We start from the raw sequence: 25,862 nt of genomic DNA, 5'->3' as shown, positions 1-25,862 counted from the left end.
AACAAGTTGATTGCTTTTTCTTGTTTTAGAAGTAGTACCTTTGAATTATATGTATATATATTTCTTTTTTTCATTTTAGAGGGTTGATTAAAACAAATGTTTCCAGTTTTATTTTCTGTGGACAAATATAAACCAGATACAAAATATGTTTTCAGTTGTGTTCTTCACCTTACTCATGGTAAAAACTAACCAAGAAACAAAGGCTTCACAAAGAAGCCTTCAGCTTAAAAAAATATTAAATTGTCAGAAATAAATATCAATCCAGTTTTAAAGAGAGTAACATGTTTTGTTTGAAAATCTGTTGCTACTGAAATTTGAAAATCTGGATGACTAGATCTGTGCAGGGTATTTCTGTGAGGAACAGTAACTGAGTTTGTGGAAGTGTTGAGCAGATGACGTGATTTAAAGTCTAACTCCGGCTGGTACTCACTCTGTCCCACTGGGGCTGCAGGTTCTGAGCATCAGCTTTGATGAAACTCTCCAGGTGTTTCCATTTAGGTTCTTGTTGCTTTAAATTGTGCTAAAATCCAGGCTGGGACCTTACTTCTAAACACCAAATTTTGGCTTTTTTTAGTGTTGGTAGCAAGTACTAAAACTGCCCAAGCCAGAAGTTCTTTCTGTAATGTGAATTATGGGAAAAGGTGTTAGGAGCCTGACAAGATTTGATCAACAATTTAAACAAGTGTTGTATTTCTTCTTCCTTGTATTGCAACTTTATTCTAGCAGAGCACCAGCTGTTGCCAGTAAACTGTGGGTTTTTTCCTGGTTTATGATGCCATGGTTTGTACCTCGGAGGAATTTCAGGAGATATGTGTGGGAGACCTTCTCTTGTGACTCACAGGGACTGCCCTGAGCTGGGGTGGTTTCCTCCTTCAGTGACTCAGGATATCCAGCTTGCACATCCAGAGGCTGCAATTAGCAGAAAGGATTGTCCAGAAAACCCCTGGATTTTTCTTCTTCCTTTTGTTGTTTTGTGGGAGCACTTTGAAAGAGCAGGAATGTGATAAACACCTGTTGTTGCAGGATCTGTTTCATTTTTCCTCTGTGTTTGGTCCCAAAATTGCAGCTTCCACCAAGTTTAAGTGGCAGTTGTTCTTTCCAGTCCAGGGAGGGAGTTACCAGTGATAATCAAATACAGATCCATCAGTCTTGGTTAATACTAATGAATTGTTGCATGTTTGTTGAAAGCATCAATTAAGAATGTAACGTAATTCATAAACCTGAAACATTGTAAATAGATATTTTTATTTCACTGAACTTGAAATCAAGACAAACTACTGCAATTAGGGCATGCATCATTAGTATCTAATAATTTGCACTTCCATAATGAAATATACTACTAATGAACTATATCATTAGTAATTAATAGGAAATTTTCCCATTTAACCACAAAATACAAACCTGCAAGGTGCCTTTTCTTGTGTTCTTTTTTTCCTGAAGTTTACTAATCTATAACTTCTGAAGTAGAAATTTATGTAACCATGACTAAAGCATTGCCTGCAGGCAAACTCAAATTTAATAACTGTACTTATTATTTTGAAATCTATTATTCTGTGTATTCCAAAATAGCAGTTAATTATCGTAACCACTTCATCACTGTGATCTGCCTCTCCTTTCATTTTCTTCAACTGACCTTTCCATGTAAGATTTTTATTTATTTCCTGCAAGGCAAAAAGCTCCTAGGTTTGAGAATACCAGGTGACAAGCAGTGCACATTCTGCTCTCTCTGACCTGGATAATGATGAATTACTTAATTGCCTTTACCTTTCCCAGCGGAAGACCCATAAGTGTATGTGCAACTCATTTCCTACTTAATGAAGACTTTTTTCTACATTTGACACTCCCAAGCTTACCTGTTTTGATCTCCCACCACCACTCTGAACATCACAATGTTGGGTGTTTAATGACTCATGCAATCACAGAAATGGCTCAGCTTTGCTTCTCACAGAAGGAAGGGTCACTATCTACAAAAGTGACCCTTAAATTGTCACAGGAAAAAACCTGTCAAAAACATGCCATGTGTGATTTTTGTAAAAAATCCATGGATATCTGCAGCTAGCCATGTGCTGTTTGGGAATTTGAGCCATGATTCCAAAGCCGGTGTGATGTTCTGTTGTTGCAAGGCTGATGGCAGATGGTCAGGTTGTTTTTCCTTTTACCAATGTTTTCTGATATAACTCTGTGAGTTGGGCACAAACAAAATGGTTCTGGTGGAAGGTAATTAAGAAGGATGTTGGCCATTTTGCCAAGAGGGAGAACATGTGGATTCCTTTGAAATCCTTCCATTTGATATAACCAAACCACTTTCTGTCTCTAAGAAGGCTTCTAATGTGTGCAGCCTCTTTGTTGGTGTTGCCCTTACACAGCTCCATCATCTTCCATTACCTGAAAAACCTGCCTAATAAATTATATTTTATAAATCTTCCCTGGGTTTTTTTGGTGGTTTTTTGTTTTGTTTTGTTTTGGGGTTTTTTTGGTGGTTTTTTTTTTTAATCTCAGTTCATATCTTTACTTGGTCTTTTTTAAGGATTTTTAAAATATGTTTATATGGGACTTGCTTCAAACAGTAATCTCCAAAAATATAAATAGAAAAAGAAACTGTAAATAAGATTTCTCCCAGTCCTGCTCTGTCTTTGAGATCTGAATAGAGCACAAAGGACATACTTTGTTTTACTCTGCAATTGTCATATCATCAAATTAATTCATGGCAATGCTGCGAAACCAAAACTCTGATGTGAAGTTACATCCCCTGACATCCTTTGTGTGACATTTCCACCTGACACTGCAAACTGGAAGTTAACTTACAGTGACCTTTCTGTGCTGGATAATTTTGTCTCAGCTTGTTTTTACTATGCTGGGAATGTTTTATTCTTCAGCTCTGGCTGTTTCATTTCTGTTTTATTTCAGTTTATTCTCCCCCTAATGGGGCTGTGCTGGCTGTAATGTGCAGTGCCATTCTCCTGTTGCTGGCAGGCAGGAAATGCAGCTCAGCACCATTAGCAGGGGGCTCAAGGTCACCCAGGGTGTCCTGCTGCATTTTCCCTTCTGGAGAAGGAAGTGGCTCGTGGAGAGAATATTTTTGAGATGCATCTTGACTTGAAAATGTCCCACTTCAGAGCTGGGAGCGTGCAGGTTTTATGAGAGCTGCAGAGTTTATGGCAGTGCATCAGGGCAATAACCTGATGGGTCAGGAAGGCAGAAAGATTCCCTGGAGTGCCATAATGTTTCCTAACTCCCTATTACCTGCTGTGGGATATGGGGTAGGCACTAATGCCTTTCCTTTTCTCTGCCTGCTATGCAAAATATTTCATTTTTTTTTCCTTTAGTACCTTCTGTCAGTAGATCTCAAATTACTTTACAAACAAATTAAAAACACTTATGAGGAAAGTACTTACAGTTATATGGCTTGAGTTACATATGGAGAAATAGATGTATGAAGGGCAGATGTAGGCAAGGTTATAAAATGTGTCTGAGAAAAAAAGAGGATTTTTTTTTTAAATTACAAATATATTTTGCTTTGTCTATTCAATGGCTTCTTGCAGGCTGATTTTGGGGTTCTTTTAGTTTATTCATAGTGATCATATAAAGATGTTTTTCCTGGAAGTTTAAGGGAATAGTCTTTTTAGGAGAAAATATTTATCCAAGTTCTCTGATCTTCAGATTACTTTAGAAGGGAATTAATAAGGGTATCAAATAGTGAGGAGCACCATGGAAGGACTAAGTCAACTCCTGGCATCATAGATGTGTCTTTGTTGTTATACTGTTTTCTTTCATGGTAGTCCCTTTTCCTGCTGTTTAGGGGCTCTTTAGCAGTGAATAGGAATAAGTGTCATTTTTATTCCCTTGTGAAGGCATTGTGCAATCTGCATAATTCTGTGGATTGAGATACATTTTCACTCCCATTGAAAGAAATCTTTTGTTGTTGTTGTGAGGGAAGATCATAGACTCCAATGGATTGGTAAGGAGGTGTCTAAACTGCATTTGGATATAGATTTGGAGGAATCTAAGGAAGTTTTGAATGCTAATGGCCCTTCTGCCAGAGTGAACAAATGATTCCTGTTTCTCCTGCCTCTTTCCTTGGTGTACAAACAGTGCCAGGTGTTGTTCAACCATTGCAGGACAGGATCACACAAAGTGGAGAGGGTTGTCCACAGAATTCAGGAAGCAGGAGGAGTAACCCAGAGGGGGAATAATGAGCTGTTCCAGGAATAGCATCCTCCTGTCACAGCATGGCAGATGTTTCCCCTGACATCTCAGCTCATGTAAGTCAGATTTACCCGGTGCTTCTGAGCCTTCCTCAGTGCAGTTTCCACAACTTCCACAAAAGGATGAAGTTATCTAAGGGATGTGTGTGTGGGGGGGTGTGTTGTTTGTTTGTTTGTTACCAGAAAAGTTACTTGAAATTCATGGCTGATTCCTTCACAATTATTTGAAATCAAGATCTGTTGCTCTCCAGGGATCCTAAAACTCAGAAAGTTGAATCAAGCCCATAATCTATGTTGTTTAGGTACTCTTTATTGTTATTTTTACTACTTTTAGTGATATTTTTAAATCAAAGGATTTTTTTCTCCTTTGTCTTAGTTTTATGTTCTTTTCAGTTAAAAGCAACACTTCTGGGAAGACAGGGAGCTGAAAGTTGCCCTGCAACTTAAGACACTGCATTATTTATTAGTCAGCCTAATAAATATTGGCAATTCTAATGTGAAGAATTGCTCAGAAATCCAGTCCATTTCCTGGCATGTGGCTTGACAGAGTGCAAAGTCTTGCTGCAAAGTTTCCTGGTATTTGAATGCTCATAATGTCAGCCCTATTACTGCTCTCTTGTTCTCGCTGTCACTGACATGCAATTATGGGATTTCACAACTGAAGTGGTGACAGTTGCTCCTCTGTGTGTGTGTGTCTGTCTTTCCCCTTAATCCAACTCTATCTAGCAATCTGTAATTTGATAAAGTGGAATTGAAGTGACAGGCGTGACAGAAGTGCCAAAACAATAATTTGACCTCCCACTGAAGTGTCAACGTGTTCTGCTGCATGACTTTTACATATGCTGAATACACAGAAGGGACATGGATAGTGCATTTTCTGTGCTGCAATACCTGCTAAGGCAGAGGGCTAAAAAAAGCTTTTACTACAGTGTGACTTTTGGCCAATGTGTTCCATCCTGAGCCATCACATCTCCTATCACTGTGTTAATATGTATAAACATGATTGCTGCTGCAAATAAATTACATTTTTATTGGGAGATTTTTTTCGAATCTTCATTTTGAGGATATTTTGATAAATCTCAAAATTATAATTCTGTGATTGTCTACAGAATTAGTTCTCAGACTTTATTTTACTTTTCCTTTTGAATCTCTTCTACCTTGAAATAAATTTCATTAGGTATATGACACATTCCTGCTAATAACTCCTAAAAAGCTCACCGAGCTAGAAAGAACATTCTTTTATATGCATGAATAAAATATTTTATTAGCACTGAAGTAAATGTATGCACAAGTTACTTTGGCATATATTCATATGTACTGTACCTGCATTGCATACAAGTAATTATGTTTCACGTGGGGACAAGAGAGAGGGCAGGAGACAGAAACTGTTTGCTTCAATACTTGGATAGATATAAAGTTAAAATATTGAGATTCAGGGGAGAAGAATCAGAGGGGAAAGGGAAAACTCAAGTCTGAGTTGATGCTAATTACCTGTCAAAATTAAGTGAAGAATAATTTGGGGGAGACTCAGGTCTCGCTAAAATTTTGTTTAGGCCTGGCCATTAAATTTTCAAAACCAGAGGGGAATTGGCTTTTGAAGTTGTATAAAGAAGGGAAAACCTCACAGATTTATAAATATTAGAATGCTGTGAATGGGAACATGTCTTGGATCTTGGGTGTGTTCGTGAACCAATAAAACCTCACAGCAGTGGGGGACTGCAGCTTCTGCTGCTGGGGTGGAACATTCCCTTTTAAAAGGTTCTGGGTGGTGTCAGATGTTCATAACCCAGGCTCCTCAGTGGGGGGGTTTAGAGTGTTCACCTGTGCCAGTTCCATGGTCACTGATGCTTTAGAGACAAGTCAGATTCCAGTTGACATTTCCTTCTCTGTCTTTTTTTCTCATTTTTTAAAATAAAGATTTTAATCTTTATTTATGGGAGATTTGATAAAGAAGGACTGAGCTGAAAACGCCATATTTGCAGGTATTTTTGGACCTGGTCTAAAGAGCACTGAAAGAGAAGGGAGGGCTTACACTGCTGTGAGAAAAATTATCTCTGTACAGACAGAAGAGTCTCAGGCTGGGGCCTTTCTTTCATTTAAATTACTGCCAACCTGTGCTTAGACCTGGAAATGTTTTGTTCTTACATTTTAATTTTGCTCTCAGTGAGGAAATTAGCCATTGACAGGTCTGTTTTCCTAAACTGTCCTTAAAGAGCCCTGTTGGTGAGGTAGAAATCCAGAGATTGTGCATTTCTCCAGAAAAAAAGAATGGAAATTCAAGTTCTTTTAGTATTTATTCAGAGTCCTTGTAGTAGAGCTCCTGTTGAGACAAGCCCACCAATATGCTGCTATTGAGGATGTTGCAGTTGCTGTCTTTGTTTAACACCAGACACATGCTCTGACCTCAGGCTGCTTCTCTGTAAAAGTTGTGCAGTCCTGTGTACTCTTCACTGAAACTATTGTATAGGAAACTTGGAAATGGCACCTGAGATTTGTGAGAAGAACTCAATGCAGGCCACTTCTCTAAATCATAAAATGGAGAGAGATAAATAACATTCTTTCTGTATCAAATGCTGTGTATCTATGGAAAGTTTAACTTTTTATATTGAAAATTTGAGTCCTTTTAGGAACTGAACCACTACTTATATTGGTGCATTTGTTCTCCTTATAACCAGAATTCAAAAAAATAAGAAGAATAAGTTCTTATGGAAATATTTAGGAATATTAGGTATTAAAAATGTTCATTTGTTTCTTCTACTCCATGTCTTCAGCGTTACTATGGATGGGAGCAGAGGTTGTGCACTGACCCTCTGTGCATGTGGGCTCAGTTCTGTGCCTGCAGCAGCACCTGAGTCTGTAGGACAGGTTCATTCCTCCTTCCTGCACTGGAATGTTTGGCTCCAGGGGCTGGAGCTCTGCGATTCCCCCTCTCTGTTAACCCCTCTCTTGGTGTCCAGGACTTGGCTCCTGCTGGGAATTCCTTTTGGGCATTGAGGCTCTCTGCAAACAGTGATTCAAAGAGAAGTATTGCTTGTGCTTAGCAGCATTGTCACAGTGCAGGAGGAGGGACAGAACGTCACCCAAAGGGTTTGACAAGTGGATGAGCTGGCTGAGGCAGCAGCTGGTACCCCCACACCTGACACTGGGATTGCAGAGACACGGGAAGGTAAAAGAGAAAATTCATGAGTGAGGTAATTTATTAGGTGAAGAGACAAAAAACCCTAACTAAACCCCAGCCCCAGGAGGTGCAGAGGAAGTCTGAAGGAATTCCAGCAGCAGCACAGGGTTCCTCTGGTCAGTGATGCTTTGATGAGCCAGCAGCCTTTTATTCTTACACAGCATGAGCTCATCTGTAGGATTTTTTTATTTTATTTTTAGTCAAAAAGAGTCCATAACTCTTTGAGCTGCCTCCCTTCACTGTGCATATTCCTTGGGCATTATAGGACACATTTCCACACTGTGAATGGATAGGGAAAACCTTGTGGCATTTGTGTGTGAATGCAAAGATCTTACCTCAGCCTGAATTGATCAGATGGCTCTCCAGGAGCACACGCATGGCAAGATTATCAGTGGCAGATTGTTTTCAGCACATCTGAAGGGGACAGACTGAATCAGATGATTGTTTTGTTTGCCAAATTAATATCTGGGATGTAATCCAGCCTGATTAACAGCATGGCTGTGATTGGATCAGGAAAGGGTAAGCAGACATTTGGAAGGATTTTTCTACCTGCTGGCTCTGTTGCTTTCCCAGTAGCTTGAACATGTGCAAGAATATGCTTCTGTCCAGTAATCCAATTCATTTCTCATTGATTCCAGGTTGTCTTTTTTAGTTGTATTGCATCTCTTGCCAGGTAAATCTTTTCTCTGTAGCAACAGATGGCTTTTTATGGTGGTGGTTGGGCAGTTTGATCAAAACCTCCTAATTACATTATTTCAGAACTGATTTCTTCATCAGTGATGCAGTGTCTTTTTATCTAATGAAGCCTGTTATTATAAGAGCACTTACATTTAAATTTATATATATCTCCATATTTAGAAACCTGAATATGTATGCATCCTTCTGTAGTATTTGAAACGTGGTTGAGGATTCTTATGTTAGGAGTAAAATAAGGGTTAATGGATTTTTTTTTTCAGATTTTTCAAACAGAAGTATGTTTTATTGTCTTTCAATGTGATGGATGAGACAGAGACCATGCTTTATATATAAACCATGTGCTTTCCAGATCAGATTGATGTAATCATAGCAGTTTTGCACACTTCAGCTGAAAATTTGTTCTTCTTGATCAAGGTCAGGAAAATCCAGGGATTCTGCCATTTATCTCATCTCTTCAGTACTAAAACAGGACAATATTAAATGGATTGCTATACAGGCATGTCCCACTATGTCATACTTGCTGTCTCACAACTGATTTTTAAAAGATCAGGGATTATTTCTGGAAAAAATACAGTATAAATATTGAAAAAAGAATGCTGATATTCAAAGTCTAAAGTAAGGCTTCTTTTATTCTTCATTTTATCCCTCCCTACCAGCAGGCTAATAGACAAAAAAAAGTTAATTTAGCTTTTTTTCCTAGATAATGGCAATATGCATACCATTTAAAAAAACAAACCTGATCTCTGTTAACCTCTTTCACTTTCCATGCTTGATAAAGGTTGAAGTCTGAGGAACAGAGCAGGTTTGTTCCATGTGTGAATTGTCTGAAATCCAGCAGGGAACATCTGTTTCAGCAGATTTGTTTGTGTTTCTTAAAACTTTGGCTTGCTGTGGCCTTTTGCTGGTAATTGGTTAATGGGTAATGTAAGACAAAATTTGCAGGGAGGTGTAAAATCTTATTATACCATCTGAGGTGCTGTCACACCAGCTGGATAGAAAAAATGCTTTTTGTCTTTGCACCCAAAGTTTGATGCTGTTTTATTGTGTTGCTGGCTTGCATTTCCTTTGTCCTCATCTGCCTGTACTACTGTATTTCTCTTAAGCAGATTCCAGTATTTCTTTGGTTCACAGCAACCAAAGGAAATCAGGCTTTGCTTTTTGCCTCTGAGATGCCAGGAGTGGGAGGTGACATCCAGTCAGGAACATCCTGGCTGGCTCTCTGACCTTGCAAGTCAGTACCTCCCCCATTCTTTTCCAAAGCTGTAGAACACATTTCTGCATTAAAAGGGTTGGGTTTATATCTGCTTTAATGCCTTTTCACTGCTGTTGAAGATGCAGAATGATTACTCAGTGTATTTCTAACTGACCTTGGGAGGAAATTTCTTATGGCAGTATTTGAGTAGTTTTGAAAAGTTGGAACACCTGAAGAACTTTGCCCTTCCTTATTGGTTATATTCTGTGAAATGTTTTTGAAGAACTGTGATGCACTGTTTAAAATGTAATGAATTTTGAATCTTTACTACACAGTCTAAGTAAAAAAAAATGCAAAAGTTAAATTGAGAACCCTTAGAATCTGTATTGCATCAAATCTCTGAGAGCATTAAAATTCAATAGCATGCAGAAAAGTAACACTCCATCTCTCTTGTACAGCTTCATTTGTATCCAAGTCTCCTTAAAGTTGTATGTCAGATTAAGAACATTATTAATTAAGAACACATATGAATTGTTTCAGTTCTGTGAAGTACGAAGTTCTCCCCTAGTTTTGTGCATTAAAATGTCTTGTCTTCTGCCACCAATACCACATCTTGGTTTTTAATGTCTGATATTTTAATCTACAACACAGTAATTTCCCTATGTATTTTGTTATAAAGGTCATTTCATATAATAGTCATTTCATATAATCACTGATAATGTGATGTAGAATTTTTTTTTTTTTTTTGCAACTTATTCTAGGGCAACATTTAAATGTGCAAACCTGTTTTTCTGTTTCTATGTAGTTACAGAACCCTCGTCGATTTGATACTTTAATTACATAACATGATACCTCTGTTTTTTTCAAATGTTGCTCCAGCTAGTAGACTTTACTGAATCTGCCTTGACTCTATTTCCATCCCTTTGGGATGCTTGGATATTGAGTTTGTTATGTCAAGCCATCAAGTGCAAAGGTTGTCCATGTCCACCATGTACCTAGTTTTGATCCTAGCACAAATTAGCACGAGATTGTGTTTTCCAGCTGCATTTATTTTCAAACTCTGTCCCAAAAAGCTGATCCCAAAACACTCAGCTGAAGGCTGGTTTCTTTAAAAGAGGTCTGTCACAGTTTTCCTACGCTGTGCAGAATAATCCCCCCTACACCAGGTGCTGGAGTTCTGGCCAGTTTTTGTTTGCAGTGAGAAGAAAATGCTTTTGAGGGACTTGCCAATTCATTTTTTTAAACCAGCCCATGTGACCTTATTTACAGTCACTGGCATTTCCAAATGACTTTAAATGGAATGTTGCTGTATCATTGAAATTCCGTTGAAAAACCTCCAAAAATTTTGTAATTCTGGGCATTCCCTCAGTCCTGGCCATGGCTGGGTAAGGTTGCTGTATTCACATTGCAGCTGTGATTCCTGTGAGGCCCTGTCTCACTGCATGGAGAAAAAAGCATCCGGTTCCATCTGGGGCAGGAAAGGATTATGTGGGCTCACTTGCAGTGCTTCCAGCCTCAGCTAGAGCAAAAACAAATATTACTTGTTGCTGTGAGTTTTGGAGGTTATTTGGTTCCAAAACTTTTAATGTCTGTTCCTAAATCTGAGTCTGCAAAGGAAGGTGTCATCATTTTTAGAAGTTCTGCACACTTCTCAAGTTTCTTAACCAGTGCAAAATCTGTCAGAGTGTCCATATTTATTTTGGAGGCTCTGTAAGCTGAACTCCAATGGGAATTTATTAACTTTGTGCCTTTAAACCAAATGGTAGTGTACTCAAATCTGATCTGTTGTAATCTGACACAGAAGACTGTGAGAAGTGAGTCAGACTGGAGCCTTGACCAAGTTATTCTGCATGATAATGAATTTATCTTTCAAAACATTTCTTGTATAGTCTCTCTCACCTCAAGCAGTGCTTCAAAATTAATTAAAAGAGCTCTGAAACTTCAGACTCACTTAAAAAAAAGTTGATGTAAATGTCACAAACTGCTCTTACCTTGCCTCTTACTTTCCTGTGTATAAACATACCCAAGCTTATTCTGAGTTTTTTCAGGGCCACTTGTGTCCTGTCCTGGAGATTTTTTTATCCTGTCTATCTGAATTTTAGGACCAGACTGATGATCCTAATGGTCCTTAGTTACAAAAAATGTCTCTCTTCCTTTTATTTGAGCTTTGTCTAAAACATCACTCAAGCTGGGTTTGCTTACCCCTAAAGTTGGTTAGCTGTGGGTGCTGTAATAATCATTATAAGAAAGAAAATGCCCTTTTTTTTGTTTTGTTTTGTTTTGTTTTTTCTCCTGGCATAGTGAAGCTCAGAGTTGATTATATGTACGTGGTTTAAATATTACAAGATATGTAGTTCAAAATATGTTGTTGTAGTCCCTTAATTAATGAAGTACCACGTTGTGCATTTGCCTTTGAGGTCCACAATTGTAAACTGTCTAGCAATGGTTTTCAATTTACATAGTTTAGCTTAATTTTTAAACTAATAACTCTATTTTAAAAATAAAAATAAGAAAAAAATTGCAAGACAAGAATGATTCTCTATTACATGCCATTTTAGCCATAGTTTTTAGTCAGTTGGTTTGAATGTTCTGCTCTCATATTCTGTCTTTACTTGAGAATCACATTTTCATTTATGCATGCAATGCTTCTCCAGGTAAACACTACAACTTCACTCAGTACCACGTATCTTTACAAATGTGCATAGTACTAAGGCTTGTTCTTTTTTTACATTCAAATTTTACATTCAGCTGGCTGCATTTCCCCACCCCATGCTGATATAGCTTCCATAGCCAGACGATGGCACTGCAGGCTAAAGAACATACCTGCCTGGAACTCCTGTCCTTTCTAGATGGAATAGGTGTTGGGTTTATTCCTCACCCCCAACGACTTCATTTCATAATAACTTGGATGTTATTTTAAGGCCTGTTCATCCTCAGCAGAAGCCATGGTCTGGGTTCTCCATTATTGCACTGGCACTGCAGCTCTTCTGGATGTTTGTTGGACTTGTTTAGATCTGATACAAAGCCAAAATATTTTATTTCTAATGCCTGTGTATTATTCTTTAATGCGGTGAATCCTCACTCTGCTACAACCATTTCTGTAAGAATTTTGCACAACAAAATTAATAAAAATTAGCTCATCTCAGGCCACTCTTCCTCGTTCTAATTCTTTTCTTCGCTGCTGTTTGTTACAAGTAGTAAAAATTGAAAATTCCAATTGTCACATCTCTGTAATACATTAAAATAGTTGGAACTGTAGTTCCCTGTTTATATATTGCATCAAATGCATGTGTGTGACAGCAGCTGCTCTTTCTCTCAGGATCACACAGGATCCAGGCAATGAAGAAATTAGATTGAGGTATGGCATTACAAAATGCAGCTTACTTTTCATGCAGGCCTCTGGAAACTAGTCCTAAATATTATTTTTTTTTTACACTTCAACCTAAAATGAGAGTACTTCTTGTCACCAAGTGGCCTGACTGTGACAGAAGCCTCAGTGCTTTTCTTTTATACTTTCACCTCCCTCCTCCTTTTCTCCCGAAACTCTTGATGTCATTTAGGCATTATTTGTATTAGATTATTTTATTAGAGGGAGAGGATTACTGCTGGATTTATGTATCTTGATAAGGATTTCCTTTTTATTTATTTATTTCTGTTCATAATGAGCAAAGAGAAGCTGGGATAGCCAATTCTCAAAGCAGGAATATGAATGATATAACACAAAACCAGCTTGAAGGATTTGGTGATAAGTAGGTGAATTGTTTTGGGATGATGCTTTTGAAAACAGAGTTTATTTTATTTATATTTGTAATAGTCATGATGAAATTCCTTCACAAAAGCAATTCTATTAATTTGTTCAAACCACAAGTGAATGCATCACTAAACTGAAAAGCACACCTCAGCCCCCACCATTACTAAAGCTTTTGATTTTACTGACATTTGCTTTGCTCTGTAATATGATTGTTATGCTTAAGTGTATTTATCAGAGCAGGTTTATTACCTATAATAGTGGGGTTTATTTATTTGTTTTACTTATTGCTGAGTGTGGGATTGCCTAACAACTTGGGCTTTCACAACAAGGTTGCTGTTACAATATTGTTCACAAAAAAACATTTGCACATGAGTCCCTAAGGGACACAATGCTTGACATTTATATAAGGGAGGGTGAAATTAGCAGTGGATTCTTTTACTCCGGAGCTGCCATGTGACACTCCTGGGGATAAACCAGAGACCCACAACTATTAACTTGCCTTTTCCAGCCAGTCGATGAAAGCCTGACTCCTGTGGCCTGCAGGGCACAGCACAGGACCTGGCTACTTAGCCAGGCATTTATTTACAGCATCTGGGGGAGTTGAAGGGGGCTTTTTGACTGGCAAGATTAATAAGTGCCATGGTTGTGTGTAGGAAAAGCTGCTTTTTTCTGCAGGCATTGTAACACAATATAATAACAGACTATACAAAACCAATCTATTATTATATATATTATATTAATATATTACTTTAATAATAATAATATAATCGTTAGTAATAAATCAGAACTTGCCTGGCCTGTGTTACTCCCTGTAACCTTTGTGCCCCTGCTGATATGATAATGTGCATTGTCTCACAGAGTGGATGTCCCACACTTGCCAATGCAATTTCATGTGCCACAGAAGCACATTCTAAGTCTAAGCTCAGTTGCCATTGCTGGCATTAAACTTTTTATCAGAATTTTCAAATCTGGTGTTATAATTATTTGCACACAGCCATTTATAGACTATGGAAAGAGGAATTGTAGTTTTTAAACACATTAATGACACCCAACTGCACTCTGGACACAACTGAACAGTAAGTTCTTACAGCAATTGGCAGCTGTGCGTGTACTTGGTTCAGCTAATTGGGTGCTCACTGTTGTCCATGTGTGCTTCAAGCTAAGTGCAGCAGCTTTTATGTCTGCCTGTCTAGAGATCTGATTAACCCAACTGGACTGTGGTTCTGGCCTTGGAAATCTATCAGCTTGTGCAACAAAGCTCAGAATTGGCAAATTCTGTAATGAAGTTTGCCTTGGATGTTGGGGTTTTCTAATTTTTTTTTTTTTTTGCTTGTTTGGGGTTTTGTTTTTTTGTTTTTGTGTGTGTGTGGGGGGGGGGTTTTCCCATATTCCTTTTACTGGGTTTTCTAATCTAGATTTTCTCAGTAGATAATGTAAAGTCTTTGGTACATAGTCTTGTTTACTCAAACTTTCTACTTATTGCTTTTGTCTCCTCAGGCTGATTTTTGGTGTTTATTTGTACTTAAGACTCTATTAAAAAGTTAGGCAAAGTTTAGTATGTGTCATCCCTTTTGTAACAGTGCTCCTCAAATGAATATGATACATGTTTATGGTATTTTCTAATTATTCAATAAACTGTTTTAGGTTTAATCTAGTTGAAATCAACAGCCAATGACATTTTAATATGGATGGAGTGCATAAGAAATTTTGGTGTCTGGAAGTTGTATTTTGAATATGTTTCTGAGCTGGGACTGGAGGTGAGCACTGTGGAGTTACCATTTACAGCTTTTAACTAAATAATTCTTAATTGCATTTCTATTAGTATAGTGAGTACTTGGGAATCCTGAAAGATCTTTCACATGAATAAGTCATCCAGTGATAATAAATATTTACCTGTCATGAAGTGGGAAATTAAAAAAATAAACAAGCTGACAGAGATTCAATGTTACATCAGGGAGTTAGTCTTGTAAAAAAAAATAAACTGTATCTTACTAGGGCTTATCTTCTAACTTTCTAATATTTCATGCTAAGGGCTAGGCAGTGAAAAGAGGTTCCTAAAATATCTCACCACTTTTTATTTTAGTAATTAAGACAGTTGAATTCCTTTTGAAAAGACTGAAATGACTGTACAGTGCGAGGGCTGGATATTGCCTGAAGGGAGCTAATTACCTGCTTGGTGACTTGGATGGAAAATTTGGCTGTTTGAGGAAGAATTCCTGTTCTGTTCCCCTTAGGAAAAGTGTTCAGTCTGCCACTGGCTTCCCTGGCACAGGGTGCCCAGAGCAGCTGTGGCTGCCCCTGGATCCCTGGCAGTGCCCAAGGCCAGGCTGGGCAGGGCTGGGAGCAGCCTGGGACAGTGGGAGGTGTCCCTGCCATGGCAGGGGGTGTCAGAACTGAATGATCTTTAAGGTCCCTTCCAGCTGAGACCATTCTGGGATTCCATGGTTTTCTGAGCTCTGATTTTTCTGTGTGGATTTTGTGCATGGCTTGTTTTGTTATTTTTCCTGTGTGACCTCCAAGTACAATTTGTTGCTGTGAAGCCTCAGGACAGGTGGAACTGTTAATTAGGTTGCAAAAGAATTCAGTTTTTTTATTATTTCAGAACCAGCTTATCATATAGGAACATAAAAATGGTTGTTTTGAACTGTTGTAATTATTCAGGCACATACAAATCTCCTTTAGAATGATCCCTGTGATGTGGTTTTGTTTTTACTTGAGGAAGACAAATTATACTGTTCATGTGATATGTGTAATTCTCAGTTTAGACATTCTTTGCATTCAAACAAAACCTTCTGCTGCTCACTAATTTAAGTTTCCTGTTTTCTGTGTGTGATGATAATGTGAAGCTAATGGTTCAGCCTTGGACATTTGGTTGGTAAATATATTGGTGAGGTGTCTCTTTTGCAGCAAATAACAAACCAGTGATGCTGTTCTTCAGACAGGGGTTCACCTGAGAGATGGGAGGGGCAGGAAATCAATCCTTCCAATTTCTTATAGGAGATAAGAATCTCTGTGAGTTGACACAGATTAATTATACAGACTATATCAGTTGTCTTCATCAGAAACTCTTGCTAGTAAATCAGTCTTACTAAAATGGCTAATAAACCATCCTTTTGAGCAACTCATAACTTCTTTGACAAAACTGTATATAATTTGTCTTTTTAACTTTCTTTTTTAAATTATTGCTTTATTATTGGAAGTTTTTGTAAAGCAGAGCCACTAAATTCAAACTTGAAAATGTGGAATCAATCCTGACATTTAATTAGATCTTCCAGGTTCTCTTCAGTATGATCATGAAAAGCAGCTGATATCCTGAGGTCATGTAATTAAAAAAAAATCCTTATAGCTATCCTTAAAAGGTTTTATTTAGATATACCTGTGCATTTATGGAAATGTGCAGATACCTCAAAAATTCACCATAATTGTTACAAATGCAAATTTTTTTATTATTTCTTTAATGGCCTGCTTTTGGAAATGTCTTGTTATCTCCCTCGTAACTCTGGTATACTGATCAGTATGCAAATGGTAAAAGAGAATTTAGATTTCTATCTAGTGATGGTGAAAATCTTGAAAACAAAGTGCAAGCAGTATAAATGCAAAGAGGATAAAAAGGGGGAAACGCCCTATTGTTTCTTTGGTGTTATCAATGCCATCTTTGAGCCATGCACTGGGGCCTCTTTGGCCACCTTTAGGGTGCTGTGGTTTATCTGGATGCTTGCCATAATCTCTGGAACAATTATAGCACTGGACTGGTTTATTTTGCACATTAAAGGTACAAGTGATTTTAGACAACAATATTTTCAGTGATTTTTGTTTTTAAGATGCTATAAAGTGAAACCACATTTTTAGTGTAATTGCTTTTCTTATAAGGGAAAAGACAAAGACCTTCAGTGTCCTACAGAATATGTTGAATTTTTTAATGAAGAATACATTTTTTTAATGTTTGCCCAAGCACATTATTCCAGACATAAAATGCTGACTTAGCTCCAAGTGGAAGCAGGAAAAGAAAGACTAATGATGAGCCTGTACCATGAGTTTTATTCAGCATGCCCAATGACTCTCTGAGTGTTCTGTTCCTAGAATTTCCCCTGTACAGGAGGTGTGTGGTTCATCTGCTGCAAACACACAGGAGGAAATGTGAGGGACATTTCCAAGGAGCTTTGAGCTCTTCAATCATTCTTGTATTCTGATTTCATGTGAAACATGCTGAACTGGCTGGCAGTTTTTGTACGGCTGCATTGCTGTCTTTAATAATGGTTCTGTAATTGTCTATAATGAAAGGGTTTTCCTTTGGTCAGGGCATTCTGGTGCTGGGCAGAGGGCTGGGTGTCCCCAGGACAAATGTCCCCTGAAGCACTTTCAGGGTTTCAAACAGAAAGAGCTTAGAACTGCTGACCTTCAGTGTTCTCTGCAAAATTACCTGTTGTAATGTGGGTAATATGATGGTTATGGGACCTGATTGAGGAAATAAATGTGTTTATTATCAGTATGCATACCAGAACATAACATTTTTTAATGCTGATTGCTCTACATTGAAAATAAAAGAAATGAAAAGGTAAAGTTTAGCTGTTTTGCTCTGAAGTTTCCCAATATGTGAGTTTTCTCTGTTTGCTAAATGGATGAGGCATGCATAGTTCCAGATAAAACATGCAAAATACTTAAGTGCATGGAAGAAAGAAAACAATATTTTCACAATCCATTTTCCCCTTGTAAACAACCAAGTTGATGTGGTTTAACTGGAATTTTTCCAGCCAATTCAATATAGAAAGCATCAATTACTGTTTAAAAAAAAGGCAAAACTAGGGGAGGAAAAGTTTCATAAGATTAAAAAAAAAGTTTAATAGAAAAAACTGATTAATTTCTGGTGACAAAAAATATCTGCACAAATTTATTTTGATGCTTACTATATACAGTTTTCATATTACACTGTCAACTGAGGTTAATGCACATGTGTAGGAATAAATATATTTACACTGGCAAAAATTTTACTCCTCTAGTTGCTGGAAATAAGACCCAAGACTGAGGTAAGTGGGGATAAGAGTGTTTTCAGTTTTTTGTTGTTGTCAGTTCATAAAACATAAAATATGTAAAGTGTTGTTTTCTAATGACTCCCTTTATAAACTACAAAGTCTACAAATGCATTTAGTTATTTGCTGATTATAATTCTATACTAAATCAAAAATTACTGCATAAAAACACTTCCATAAAGCCAGCTCAGTCTTTTTAAATAATGGTCTTGGAAACAAGAGATCCTTTATTCTTGTTTTTCCTTGGAGTAATGAAAAATGAAACAAATGTTGTGTAAATGTCAAAAACATTGTCAGGAATAAATCCTGGGGGTTGGTTAATGAAACTTTGGTGCCTGGTGGCGAGCAGCAGGCCCCCAGCTCTCCAGCAGGCAGCACCAGGATGCAGGGAGCAGTAATATCTCAGAAAACGTGTGCCACATTCCATCACTGATCCCTCATTTTCTAAAGTCTCCCGGGCACGTGGCTTAAGCTCTGAAGCAGGAAGCCCCACCACCAGCAGCAGATTTGTAGCTGTTTGCACCATGTATTGAAAACTGTAGGATTTGTGTGAGTTATTCTCTGCCACAGTTCCATTATTTAATGGGTTATATAAACAATGTGTGTGTGATATCTTAAAGTCAGATTTTGGTTGGTTTTTGTGATGTCAGGCACGCAGTTGTACTGAGACACAGCTCATGTTAATGGGAAAAAAATAAGAAGAAACTGAAGGGAAAAGTGAAAACTAAAGTATGTAAGAACACAGAACAGGACAGTTAATAGCTCAGGATGCCTCATGTTAATGGGAAAAAAAAATAACAAGAAACTGAAGGGAAAAGTGAAAACTAAAGTGTATAAGAACACAGGACAGTTAATAGCTCAGGAAGTTCTTTCTTTCCTGCTGTAAAACCCAAACTGCTTCTGTTGGGAATTATGTCTCTAATGAGGAAATGAAAATTTCTGCTAAGAATCTTGGCTGGTCAGAGAGAGGAGCCAGCATTGCCTTGTTTTAAGGGCAGTGATGCACCCAGGCTGGCTGCCTGTGGGACCAGTGCTCACCAGCACGGCCAGTTCCACAAGGGCTGTGCACAGGGTTGGCACAAACAGTGCTGCAGGGCAGGGCACAGATCCTGTGCCAGGCTGAGCACCCACCAGGAATATCTCCTCTGTGGTTTTTGTGAGGGTCCTCAGGACGAGGGAGGAGATGAATCTGACTCCATGTTCTCAGAAGGCTGATTTTTTATTTTATGATATTATATTATAATAGCATATTAAAGAATGCTATACTAAAGAGAACAGAGAGAGGATACATCAGAAGGTTTAACAAGAATGATAAAGAAAACTTGTGACTGAGCAAGTCTGACACAGCTCGCTGTGATTGGTGATTAAGTAAAAACAATTCACATGAGACCAATCAAACAATGACCTACCACATTCTGAAGCAGCAAAACACAAGGAGAAGCAATCAGATAAATATTTTTGTCATTCTTCTCTGAGGCTCCTCAGCTTCCCAGGAGAAGAAAACCTGGGCAAAGGGATTTTTCAGAAAATATCATAGTAACTCTCCTCTGCCAGGCTGAGCCTTTCTGAGGATGCCCTGGGTGTTTGCCTTGGGCTGGCTGGAGCTGGAGGTGCCCTGCTCTGAGAAAGGCCCAGTGGGGAAGGCAAGGGCAGGGCTGTGGCAGTGATCTTGAGAAGTGGCTGCTGGTGTTTGTTCTCAACGTGCAGGATGATGAGAGAAATGTCGTCATCTCTTGCTGAGTACATTTATGGGGGTGTGTTTGTGAATTTTGCAATTGGAATGATGGGATTTATTTAGGAAGGGAAAGGAGCATTTGCAAACTCTCAAATGCTGGTTACATTTGCACCCAGGAAGTGGAAAGAAGTGGAAATGGGTGTCCACAACTTTGTCTACAACCAGATTCATGTTTTTCAGCCATTGTGGCTTGGCCAGTTGCTGTCAAGGATAAAAAAAAAAAATTATATCTGGCCATCTGTTCCTCAGAACTTTTTAAGAGAATGGAAGCAGTGGAAAGGCTCCTGAGTGACCAAACAGCTCTTTGTGTGTTGGTGCTCTCCTGGGCTGGGCTGTGCTGGATTCCCAGCAGTGTATATACAGGTTTGAGAACTAAATTTGGAGATTTGCAGTTAGCTTTCAGGGAGAGATCTAAGTTAAAGAATGTGCTTTGTTTTAAAGCTAAAGATATCATACTTCAGTTGAAATCTGGAAATCAGCATTTCATTTTGTCCTTCTAGCAAATGGGAATCTCTCTTTCTTGAAGTGTTAGATTTTTCAAAATTATTTTCAGTCCCAAATAACCAGTATGTTTTTGTTGCTCAATTTATACAGAACTCTTACCTCTATACTACTGAGGAACCTAAAACATTTATTAAATTTATTAAATACTGAACTAACTGATGTTCTCTTATTTTCTAAGATGACCCATTATCTGTTCCTTCTTTTAGCTGCTTGATATTTTTTTAATATTTCAGTATGCTTTTATCAAAGGTGAACCTCTTTTGATCCCACATTAAAAACCAGTTTGTGGTGTGTAATTACTATGTGCAAGGTGATTTCAATAGTAACACCTATTCAAATCTGTGTCATTATCCAAATAGAAGTGGAATTATTCATACAAGTTTATGAAGAAAGACTTGAACCTTTGTATTTCCTCTGCAGCTTTCAATATATAATATACTACATCTGGGAAATCACCTGAGTTATTAATATTTATTTCTTTAAATCTTGTCAGGTTACATTTTCTGTGTCTTACATATGGTCCATCAAGTGTTTTTCTTTTTTGCCAGGATAGAAAGATCTTATCCTGTTATTGGTGAAGGAAAGTGTTAGATGGAGAGTTTCTCTTTGGCAAAGCTGCTGGATGAGTAAAGTGGTTTCAGAGTCACTCAAATTTATTTTCTCAAGCTTTGCTGTCTCAGTAGCAGTAAGGTAAAATCCCTCTTGTTTGTCTGCCAGGAGGGAAATCCAGTCCTGCCATATACAACAGCACCAGACTGAGTTGAAAATTGCTGGAAATAACCTACAATATTTGGTGTTTCTAGCCTGGGGAACTTTCTCTGTGAATGGATTGCTGGGCATGTGTGTTCTTTCTTATGCTTTGGCATGTTAACATCAATTCTGCACAGGGCTTGATGGTTTTAGGGTTATGAGTAATATTTCAGCTGCTTGATAGACAGTGTGGAGCTTAGCAGTGATATTGATATTGGCATCTCTCATGTGGAGATAAGGGTGATGGTTCTTTTCCTTGAACTGGCAAAGAGCCAGACTGACTGCAGAACAAAATATGATCAATGGAAATTCAAAGAACGCATTTTAAAATAAGTCAATCTGGTAATTACAAGTCGGTGTACCAGTAGATTTTCACAGCAGGAGGACAGCAGGGAAAGCAAAGAGTGCTAATTTTATTTTAATTAAGCTTTTCTGTTAATTGGGATCAGAGGATTCTGTCACAAAGTGGGAGAGGAGGAGCTGTGTGATGATAGACTTGCTCCATGCTTGACTCGGTCAAGTGCCTTCCATTACTGTGGTTATAGCATGAAGTGTTTTCAAGTGCTGCTGAAGAAGCTCTTCAGGTTGGGAATGAGCATTCAAAGAGCAGGATACAGCTGTTGATCTCTCTTCAGTTCCATGGCTTTTACAACTTTCGGCAAGCCCACGGGGCTACTACCCTTTCCCTGCCAGAAGAAGACAAAAATTAGTAGCTAGAAGAGTCCATTTTAGAGGACAGGATTAGGACACAGATTATTTCTTTTTTGAGTTTTGATCATTAGAACTCTCTGCTTAAACTAAAGAGTCTATATGGTTTGCATCAGCCTTGTGGGAAAACAGCCACTGTGATTAGACATAAAATTCTTCAAATCTTCTGTAGCTGCCACGTCCTCTTAACTCTTGGTTGTGGCTTGAAATTAGGCAGAGCTGTTTGCTTTGTATGAATAAAGAATTTTTTCCTCTATATATACCAGTTAATAAAGAAAATCCAGTTTTATTTAGGAAAGAGATTGTTTTAGCTGTTAGATGTGAATGTGCCTGAACCTCAGTAGAAGCATTCCAAGAGAAGAGTTCCCTGGTAATGTGCCTTTTCCAAGCTGACAGCACTCTCCCACCCACACCAACATATGAGTACAACCCAAATTACTGGTCCAGGCTTTAACTGGGGTTTGCAGAGTGGCTCTGGTCTCATGATCCATGCCCCAAAAGGTTCCCTTAAGCTGATCAAGGTTCATAGTAAAGGCAATGTTTATTTTTTATAGAACTCCTAAAGAAATCTTCTGTTCCAAGAACTGGCTGTGGGCTCACTGTTCTCTTCTAAAATTTTCTGAACTGCCTTACCAAATACTTGAAAAGATAAGAATAGTAAATCTATTATCTGATAATTACCTGCTGCAGGCTGACTACTCATTTGCATGTTCTGATTCTGGCTTTGCATTATATAATTTTCATCTTTTGATAATATTCCAATTATGAAGGGACTTGACTTTTTTTCCTGTTAACTGCACTATCAAAAAGCTATTGCAAGACATTCTGGATCCAAATGGTAATGTTTGATCCAAATATGTCAGGGAGCAAATGGGTTTCAGTATCCCAAGCTAAATCCATAGTTGTAGCACTCAAGTAATTTTGAATTGGATTGGACTTGCAATCAGTGAACTCAGAATGAAAAAGAAACATCAGAACTCTATTCTGGAATGCTGGAAAGATTTTTTTATAAGGCAGTAGTAGGGGTTCTTTGTTAAGTTACTCTAAAACATGTCATTGAAAACATAAAGATTTATCTGGGACATAGATTTCCTAATAATTAATTGTTTAATCATGTGCAATGTGAGCCTCTTTCTGAGCTTTCAAGGCTTTCTGGACTCTCCATATCTTCTTTTCCCACATTGTATCTCAGGAAGTCAGGAGGGCCCTTGTTTTAATGAGCAGTGTAAGGTATTTGTATTTTAAGTTTGTGAATTCACTCCTTGTTAGGATAGTGTGTTCATAGGTTTTAGTTTGTGTGCAGTATCATTACATCAGATAATTCTGCACAGATAATTCATTTCCGTGATTTAGGATGTTCTTAATTGCTTTACTGAAGGGAGATTGAGCACCTTTTAACCAAACAGCTGAACGATTTGCTATGACAATTCTGCCACTGTGCATTCACTTAATTTCCAATTAATCAAACATTCAATAAATCATTAGTATAATTACACCTGCTCAAATATTCCTACCCCAGCACATTAGCTATGCTCAGGCAGACTCTTTTACCAGCTGTGTGAATGGATTCATTTGTCTGACCCAGTTGGTTGCACGTCCTTGCTTCTTATGAGCCTTGAGAAATGATAGGGCAGAAATTTTAATTATTTATAATACCAGGCATTCTTTTGATTCGTTGTTCATGCTTTTCGCTTGGATGCTTCTGTAGCAACTGAAAACAAACAGCAGTGCAACAGTGGCTGGTTAATTTCTGAAGATTTTGAAATCATTTCCATTCCCCTGCTGTGCCACTTTCCTAATTACACCAAGTCCCCAAGTGCATGATAATTCCCTCATCACCATGCACTGAAAGCACAGATGATTAAAACAGTATAGCCTGTGTCACATAAATGTAAAAGTACTTTACAGAAAACCAGTTAACCAGTCCCAGAAACTAATTTTAGGATCTGTTTTTTAAAAATTGCACGAGTAGAAATCCAATGACGTGTCTTCAAAATATCTGTGTAGTTACACTCAGTGTCTGAGGAAGGTTGAAATGTGAGGCAACCCCCCAAGTATTGAAGCAGGTAGCTTTGAGACACCTGTGCTATGTAGGTGTGTGTTATTTGCTCCCTCCACACAGATGAGAAATCTGAATTTCCTCAGGTACAAGTGGTATTACTCAGTATTTGTTTCTGCTGATTGTTGTAAGCTTTAAATCATACTTAATGTGTGTCTTTGTTGTGAGAATTAAGCTAAACAAACCCGGACATGCAATTTCAGTCTGTAATATTTTAAATAGGAAGCTCTTTATGTGGGTGTAGACACACTTTAAATTGTGCAGTGTAGGTTCTGTTGCTTCAAAAATAAATTTACTGCTTACAACTTGCCTGTATTTTATCTTTGAGTTAGGAATTGGAGGAGATTGGTAATACTTTAATCCCTTAGTACAAATAGGTAAGATTTTTTAAAATTTACTGAAGGTGTCATGATCCATCTAGATAGTATTACATAAAGCATATTCAGTAAAAAGAAAATAAAGTATAAACAGAATAGGGAATGGGTTGCTGGGGGAAAGTTAACCTATTTTACTAAGGGAAAGTTCTTTATCCTGAAGGGAAAAGGCATCAAAGAATCTATTAAAAAAAAAAAAAAAGGAGATGAGAGAAAGATACAGTAATTGGACATTATTTTAATTACTTAAACATTAGTCAAGTTTCTTTCTCATTTGTTAAAAAAAAATATTGGCAGAGTTCATCAGCACATGGGTTCTCTGACCCTTTCAGTCTGTTAGAGCGCTGAGTGGAAAAAAATTCTGCTCTGGATAAATGTTTCTTGGCTCCCCATGGCATGGGGCCTTACTGCTGTGGCTGGCAGAAATGTCTTGCTGCATAGAAAACAGGAAGATTTATTTATCCATTAAGCTGCATTTGGGTTTGGATGCTCTGCCCAGTGCTGTTGAGTGGGAGCTTTCCTAATTGTTTGTTTACATTTCTAATAGTGGCTCAGCATCTGATCAGTCTAATGCATCTGCATGACTGGGCTCGAGTGGAGCCCAGGAACCTTGCTGGAAGGTGCAGTTGGAGCATTCTGTGGAATGCATGAAATCCTGACTGGAACTTTTAATGCCCTGTTTTTAGTTCCTGTTGCATTTTTGTAGTAGTGCAATACAGTAAAATCACCAGACACGCTTCTCTACTTTCATAACCTTAAGATTGCCTTTTGCTTCACTCCTAGAAGCTTTGGATCAAGTCTATAGACTCAAAATTCCACTTCACCCATCCATATTTTATAGTACATTATTACATTTCCTTTTACGATTTTCACCCTTTAAAGCTTACAGGATTCTTTGTCTTAGGCATTTTATTTTAGTTCCCCTCATCCCAATCCTTTTCACACCTTCAAAATGTCTTCCCAAATCTGAGCTCATTTAGCTTTACTGAAGTTTGTTGTAAATAATTTATTACCTTGAAACATAACAGTCTAGGAAATTAATCATCATAAACAACAGCACAGCTTTTAGTTGCCTAGGGACAGGGTCACAGTCTGCACAGAATCCTCTTCACCAGTTAAAACAGGGATATAAAACTCCACTTTACTTACCATCACAAGGTCCTCTTCAGGAGTTTCCTTTTGAGATTTACCTTTATTTCTTTTCTGGTTTGTCAAGTACACTGTAATGTGTGGGTTATTTTTCTGAAGCTCTTTGGCAATTTAGTGAAAGTATTATAACATTTGATTTTATTAAATTGCTATGGGTTTTTTGACCAATATTGTGTAACAGACCTTCTCTTCTCAAACATCTCTCATCCCTCTGGGTCTGGAGGGGGACAGTTCAATTCCAGATTGACATTTTCATTTGGTGTTTTGAGCACTAAAAGATGATTGCTTGCAACTGCTTTGAAGCAAAAAAACAACCTACAGTACACACAAACTTGAATTAAGCAGCCAAAAGGATTTTGGCACCCTTGTTTGAGTATCCCAGTATGGAAAGTTGGCTTGGTGGGCAGTGTCTGTGCTTGGGCATTGACCTTCCTCTGGCACCTTGTCACTGTCAGTGGAGCTAGAAGGCAAGGCAGCCTAAGGACAGTCAGCATGGGGAAGTGGAAGGTGAAATGTCTGCTCCAAAGCCTCACT

General features: G+C 38.0%; 1 protein-coding gene across 31 annotated transcripts in view; it reads left to right on the top strand.

Annotated features, from left to right (window-relative positions):
• RBFOX1 (RNA binding fox-1 homolog 1) overlaps nucleotides 1-25,862 on the top strand; it is a 1,145,409-nt gene that overhangs the window by 627,559 nt on the left and 491,988 nt on the right. The window lies entirely within an intron of this gene.

The sequence above is a fragment of the Passer montanus genome, unplaced genomic scaffold, assembly GCF_014805655.1.
Source record: "Passer montanus isolate IOZ18808 unplaced genomic scaffold, ASM1480565v1 scaffold8, whole genome shotgun sequence".
NCBI classification, from domain to species: Eukaryota; Metazoa; Chordata; class Aves; order Passeriformes; family Passeridae; genus Passer; species Passer montanus.
This window is presented reverse-complemented; position numbering and strand designations above follow the sequence as displayed.